The sequence below is a fragment of the Olea europaea genome, chromosome 11 (genome assembly GCF_002742605.1).
Source record: "Olea europaea var. sylvestris chromosome 11, O_europaea_v1, whole genome shotgun sequence".
NCBI classification, from domain to species: Eukaryota; Viridiplantae; Streptophyta; class Magnoliopsida; order Lamiales; family Oleaceae; genus Olea; species Olea europaea.
Genome location: NC_036247.1, coordinates 11,722,776 through 11,730,334, shown reverse-complemented (window position 1 = coordinate 11,730,334; position 7,559 = coordinate 11,722,776).

The following is a 7,559-nucleotide window of genomic DNA, read 5'->3' as shown; positions in this document are numbered from 1 at the left end:
AATTGGATTAATTAATTATTGGACCGGACCGGGCCGAGCCTGTTTAGGTTTATATAAATACATAACTAGGGTTTGAGGTCCATGAGGGTTTTCATTATTCTTGCTAGCACAAGAAAAAAAACCCTAGAGGCTGCAATCATATTCTCTGTGTAGATCACCGTTGGAGGCTGGACAATTGGACAGCTGTGGTGGAGAATTAAAGTTGTGGAACGAAAAGAAAAGCAATAGGATTGTAGATCTGGAAAAGGTACAATCTTATCACAATTTCTATCTAAACACAAAGGCGATTCTTGGTGGGAATCGAAAATTATTTTAAATTCCGTTGTGCATGTATAAGTAGATTCCCAACAAGCCCTTCTCCCAAATATAAATAATCTTCTTCTCTGCAAGTGTTGGGAGAGTGATAACGTCAATTGGGGGGGTTTATTTTTCCAACAACTTTGGAGGTGGTAAGGTGGTGGTTAAAAAGGTGAAGTGCAGCGACCCCATTTGGACTTTTCCATTTTGATGATTTTTCATTTCTTGGAGAGATTGCTCTTGATTTAGCACGGAATTGATGTTCACAGTCATGGTGGTGGTCGATGACGGTGGGCGTGGTGGTGGCAAATTTCAGATTTTGGGTTGAGGGTAAATGGTGGGGGTGTGGAAGACAATCAGATATCTTTTTTCTTTTCATTTTTTTATTTAAGTTTTTTACTAATTTTATGGGGAAAATATTAAGTTACCATTTTGCCCTTCCCTATTTTGGTAAAAAGTGATCAAAACTTATTTTGGTGGTCAACTAACAAAATTTTGGATAGAAATGTTAGAAATTCAAATCATATTCATATCTGAAACCGAAATCAAATCTAATGCAAACATCCTAGATCAAAATAACCGAAATCCTAGGATCAACATCATGCCAAAATATTAGGATCGATGGATTCGGATTATATACTTGTATCCATTATTAACAATTGCCTACTGCTGCAGAATTGCTGCGACAATCTACCACGTACAGATGAACGCGAAAGAAAGGGCGTGGTTTGTGATCTTTCTCAACCAAATCGCCTGATTCCTCAATGGGCCCATCGTTTCTCTTCTTGATGGGAGAAATGAAACTGTGTGATGTAGTTTATTAGGGACCATAACCAAAATGATCTTTATATATTGTTTAATTAGGGTTCCCATTATCCCCTAATTAGAGCAATATCGATGGTATCTACTCAATTATTTTATATCAATTTGAGTAGTCTATGGGCATACCAAATTAGACCACTTAATTTCAACCCATTATATTAAATTAAATAGCAAATATAATTGAATTAAAATATGTTGCCAATTAGGAAAACCGTGGGTTTTCCTAACAATCTCCCACTTGGCTACATATTATTCCTCAAACAATTATATTACAAATTCTTTAGACACGCATCTCTATGCTATTTATCCTTAGACTTCTCCTTAAACAATCTGGTCCATCTCATATATTAATAATGGAACCATCGCAACTTTCATCACAATACAGTCGTGATTAAACGACGATGATTACCATACTAATACACTTAATGACGAAGATCAAATATGAAGGAGTAGCATGGAAATTTACATGAAATGTGATCTCAAACATGTCTATTTCCAACTGGTCATTCTTTAGTTTCTAGTGAGATCATTCCAAAGTCTTTAATGCAACGCGAACATTGCACATAGAAAACACAAGCAAGCTTAGAAATAGAATCATAAACCATCAACTTTATTCTGTAAAAGATTAAATAATCTAATGTCTAAAGTAAACATATGGAACATAAAATTAATTCCCATTAGACCATAATATCCTCGAAAATAACGCCCATGTAAGCAGTGTGCTCATGAAAGACCTTAGGCGTTAAGCCCTTGGTTAATGGGTCTGTTAGCAAGGAATCTGTCCCTATATTTTCTATGGAAGTTTGTTTATCGTGAACTCTCTCCTTAACAACTAGAAACTTGATGTTAATAAACTACGACTTTGTTGAACTCCTGTTGTTATTGGTGTAAAGTACCGTTGAGTTGTTGTGACAATAAATTTTTAATGGCCTGTCAATGTCATCTACAACTCGCAGTCTAATGACAAAGTTTCACAACCATATTCCATGGTTGAATGCCTTATAACAAGCAATGAACTCCGCAGCCATGGTTGAAGAAGTTATGAGAGTCTGTTTAGCAGACCTTCATGAGATAGCTCCTCCAGCCAGCATAAAGACGTAGCCTAATGTGGAGCATCTACTATCTTGGCCTCTAAATGTCTGATCTCCAATAAGTGAGCATATAGTCTTTTGTTCTCCTCACACGTTTGGCTACTTTCCAATGTTGCATGCCTGGATCACTCAAATATCTACCTAAAAGTCCCACTATAAATGCTGTATCGGGACGAGTACAAATTACAACGTACATTAGACTCCCTACCACTGACGCATAGGGAATTTTCTGCATCTCTTTCCTTTCAAGATCATTATTGGGGCACTGTTTGAGACTAAACTTGTCTCCTTCAGAGATGGGGTATCTCCTGGTCTACTATCTTTCATGCCGAATCTACTCAAAACCTTATCGATATAACTCTTTTGTGACAGTCCAAGGATACCTCGAGAACAATCTCTCAGTATCTGAATACCCAATACAAAATAGGCATCTCCAAGATCTTTCTTCTCAATTTTCTTCGTCAGAAATTTCTTGGTTTTATGCAATAAGCCTATATCACTACTAGAGAGCAGAATATCATCAACATATAGTACTAAGAAGATATATTTATTCCCACTGAACTTATGATATACATGGTCATCAACAACATTCGCCTCAAAACTATACGAGGTGATGATTTGATGAAACATGTGATACCATTGACGGGAAGCTTGTTTGAGACTATAGATGGATTTTTTCAACTTGCAAACCACAGACTTTGGATCTTCCGACACAAATTTTTCTGGTTGTACTATGTAAATCGTCTCGTCAATGCTCCATTGAGAAACATAGTCTTCACATCCATCTGATGTAGCTCTAGATCAAAATGAGCCACCAGTGCCATTATTGTTCTAAAAGAGTCTTTTGAAGATACGGGAGAGAAACTCTCTTTGTAGTCTATGCCTTCCTTTTGAGTAAAACCTTTAGCGACTAGACGAGCTTTATATCTTTCGACATTGCCCCTTGAATCCCTCTTGGTTTTAAATACCCATTTACAACCAATGAGCTTCACACCTTTACGCAACTTGACGAGATTCCAAACGTCATTGTCTTAAATTGACATTATCTCATCCTTCATGGCATCAATCCACTTCTAAGAGTTAGAATTGTTGATTCCAAAGGCGACGCAAGATTGAGATTTAATGGAAATAATGAAATATTCAAGATCGCACCACGAAAATAAGATTAAAGTAAAGTAGAAAAAGAGAAACTAAGTAGAGGAACAATGAATTTTATTAAATCGACAATATCGAGAGAATAATACAGGACAACAATAACGCTTCATCTAAAACTGACAAAAGAATCTCTAATTTATAGGCCACATCCATAAACCTAATGGAGTCCTAAAAGGTAAGAAAATATACTAAAATTAGGTTAAACTGCATAAAAAGAAAAAATCTTGGATGTAATTTGCTTTCTTTCCAAATTCAAGCCAAACGTGATCTTTCAAGATTTCAACCTAATTTTAAGGCATTAAACCTAACAATCTCCACCTTGACTCAAAATTTCGATGCAACGAACGAAACTTCAAAATTTCAAATTCGTGTGCTTCGAAATAAACTAGCTAATCTCCTCAACACAGTAACCAAAATCTCCATCGCCAAACCATCGTCTTCTTCACAGCGTCCCCAAGCGAAACCTGAACCCAAATCCTGGGTCTCGAAAATTCTACCAAGGAATTACTGTTGACCAAATAGGGTCGAAGCACACCCTGTGGTAGAAACCATACCACATGCTGGATCAGAATGCCCCTTGCTAGAACTGTCACCTTCAACGTCCCCTAAAGCATTCCAGATGTAAAGGCCCAAATTTTCATAATACCGGAGCGTTACCAAAAATTTATTTTTTGTTTACTTTACAAGCGAAAAATTCAAAAGAAAATTCATTAATAAATAATAATTGCGGCATTCATAAATTTAAAATAAACATAGCAATTGTATCTGGAAAATAACACTAAACATGTCTTAAATAAATTAACAATTACTTATGAAGGTAGAAAAAGCTTAATAAAAAATTTATTCTTTGTTAATACGATCCTCTTGGCAGCCCGCATCACCGCCCTACCACAAATCCAATCAACCCGAACTAACCTGTAAAAATTTGTAAGAGTGAGTGTTCGAGAATACCCAGTAAAATACGTGCAATTTCTATATACATATATATAACAATAAAAATTACACTTCATACCATTTGATCTTATGGAGTATATCAGTGACTAAGCGACACACTCATCTTAGGTCCTCTTATAATCCCGTAGGATTTCATCTCTTTAAAAGAACGAATGTCTACTGGCAATCGATGCATTTTTTTAATTGAACATAAACGCATAAGGAAACAAAAACACTTGCACTTAAAGTATCTTACCTCGTTATTGGAATATAAAAAAATATTTGAATGCACGTTCCAAAATCTCTTCCTCTACTCTAGTGAAAGATTATTGATTGACTGTGATAGTTGTGCAAAAAACTTTCTGATTTTAATCTCTTTCTGTTCATCATGCCTATATATGTGTGTGTGTGGGCTAAAGTAGATAAACCAAAAGTTAATTTGATAGGGCCAAATCTTGTGACCAATGTCTACTCAAATTGTACTTTATTATTACCTTATTCAACTACAAGAAATCCACTATCTCTATCCAACCGTATGTGTGTGTGGTGAATTTTGTTATAACTAGAATAGTAGAACGGTGAAAACATGTGCTATCCTAGGAATCTCTAATAGATAATAATAATAATAATAATAATAATAATAATAATAATAATAATAATAATAATAATAATTCCACCTTAGTCATAATTTAATCCACACGTTTTTGGAGAGAGAGAAAAAAAAAAGGAATTGACTTATAACTTATATAAAACTCTATTTATCCTATTTTTGTTTCAATTGGGTCTAGCTTAATGTGTTCTTATCCAAAATGTGACCAATGTCTACTCAAATTGTACTTTATTATTACCTTATTCAACTACAAGAAATCCACTATCTCTATCCAATCGTATATGTGTGTGGTGAATTTTGTTGTAACTAGAATAGTAGAACAGTGAAAACATGTGCTATCCTAGGAATCTCTAATAGATAATAATAAAAAGAAAAATAACACCTTAGTCATAATTTAATCCACACGTTTTTGGAGAGAGAGAAAAAAAAAAAGAACTGACTTATAACTTATATAAAACTCTATTTATCCTATTTTTCTTTCAATTGGGTCTAGCTTAATGTGTTCTTATCCAAAATAATTTTTTATCGAGTCAAAGACTTCTAATTAATTATGACCTATAAAATAAGTCCAATATCAATATACTAAAACCAACGCTGTCAATATCTAATTATTTGGAACAAATAAAATAGAAATTTAAAACATTTTTCATTTTAGTCCTCGACTTTTTTTCTTTTTTTCAAATGTAATTATATAACATGTAAAATAAATAAATTTTATTCTAAAATTTTTCGGGAGGTTACAATCTCCCCTCCTCAAAAGAATTTCGTCCTCGAAATTACCTGCATTTGGGTCTTCCGTAGCCTGTCCCTAGGCTAAAGCGAAAACTCGGGCCTTTCTTTTCTTTTCTGGCTCGTCATTCTTCTTCGAAGGGTCTTCTTTTCAGTTTTTGAAAATATGCCCTATTTTGCTTGTCATTCTTTTTCGAAGGGCCTTCTTTGCAGCTTTTGAAAATATGCCCTATTTTACCGCATCGATAGCACACATGCTTCCCAAACATTCACCCCTATGCATTTTGTTGCACTTTGGATAGGGTGGAACAACTTGTCCAAAACTTGATATGAAGTTAACGTTCTTGTTATGTCCTTCTCATTTCTCTTCGTTGGACCCATTCCATTTCCTCTTTCCTGAAGACTCAGCCCCTTGCTAGGGAGTTTAGTCAATTTTCAACCTATTTGAGATTGCTTAGGCAATCTGCAATACTCGGCTATAAGTGGTGAATTGGTGGGATACCAGTATTCCACCAATCTCAGGATACAATCCTAGTTCGAACCTCCTTGCTTTCTTTGCCTCAGTGCCCACTAGGTGTGGTGCATACCTTGAGAGTTGTTCGAATTTTCTCTCATAATCCTCAAGCTTCATTTTTCCCTGTTTAAGTTGAAGGAATTCTGTCTCCTTTTAATCTCTCAAAACTTGGGAGAAGTATTTTCTCATTACTTCATCCTTAAATTATGTCCACGTCAGAGCACGTTGTTGTGCTTCTGTTTTAGTGCGAAATGCTGACTCCAACTAGTGGCCTGCAGTGTCAACCAACATGAATTCTGCACATAACACCTTTTGAGCATCTGTGCAAGATAGATGTTTGAAAATTCGCTACATTTCTCTTTTCCATTCTTTAGCTGCTAGTGGGTCTGCCTTGCCATCGAAAGTTGGGGCTTTGTAGCGACGGAACTATTCCACAATTGAGCTAATGTTGTTTGCACTATGGGACCAGTCTACGCTTGTTGCCTACCCAAATCTTGTATCACCTTTAGTAAATCCCTGATGATCGTAGCTTGATTTTGTTGTTGTCTCGACATTTTCTTAACACAAATAAAATTTTAATTTAGGAATATTCGATAAAACAACCTAATATTATTAATAATCTTTTGAAGAACTTTAAAATATAAATTTCCAAATCCTTACATATAGTAACTTGCTCTTCAAAATCAAATAAATAAATAAACAATTAAACTTTTCCTAAGTAAATAAATAACACTTATTTCTAATCCCGTGAGTCCTAAAAAAAATCTTCTTTTTATGGCATCTCATCATCCGAAGTAATGCATGACTCTGGCACAGAATTTGCAACCAAATCAACGAAATTTTGTGGTTGGATTCTTTGCTCAGGGTCTATAGACATAAAAAAATAATAAAATAAAATGGATTGGGTCGATTTAAATTATTAGCCCAATTAAGTCTTAAGTCTACTAAAGTTCATAAAAACCCAAAAGCCCATACCACATTTTAAATAAATAAACAAATCAAATTTTCAACAAATTATTGAAGACTAGGATTCAAGCCACGTGGCCCCTCGTTTTCAAATATTCAGATCTTTAATCAGAGGATTTTGCAATTACAAGAAGGTCAATATCACTTGTATTTATCAAGATACAATTTGTAATCATTTCTGTATTTTAATACATGAGATTTCTCTCTACAAATTTCTTGGCAGGCCCTGTGGGACCTTCTCGTCCTCTCATCTTTTGATTTCAAAATCTTCAAATTTCAACTACTACATTAGCAATGGCAGGCGAAAAGGTGAAACAAACTATGACTCATCTTGAAGAGACACTTGCCGAGCTCTTCCATGCGACCAGGGCCCAAACAAAAACTGGGAAAACTCAACTGGTCACACCGTTGAAGAAGTTCTCCAACAAAGGTAAAGTGAAAA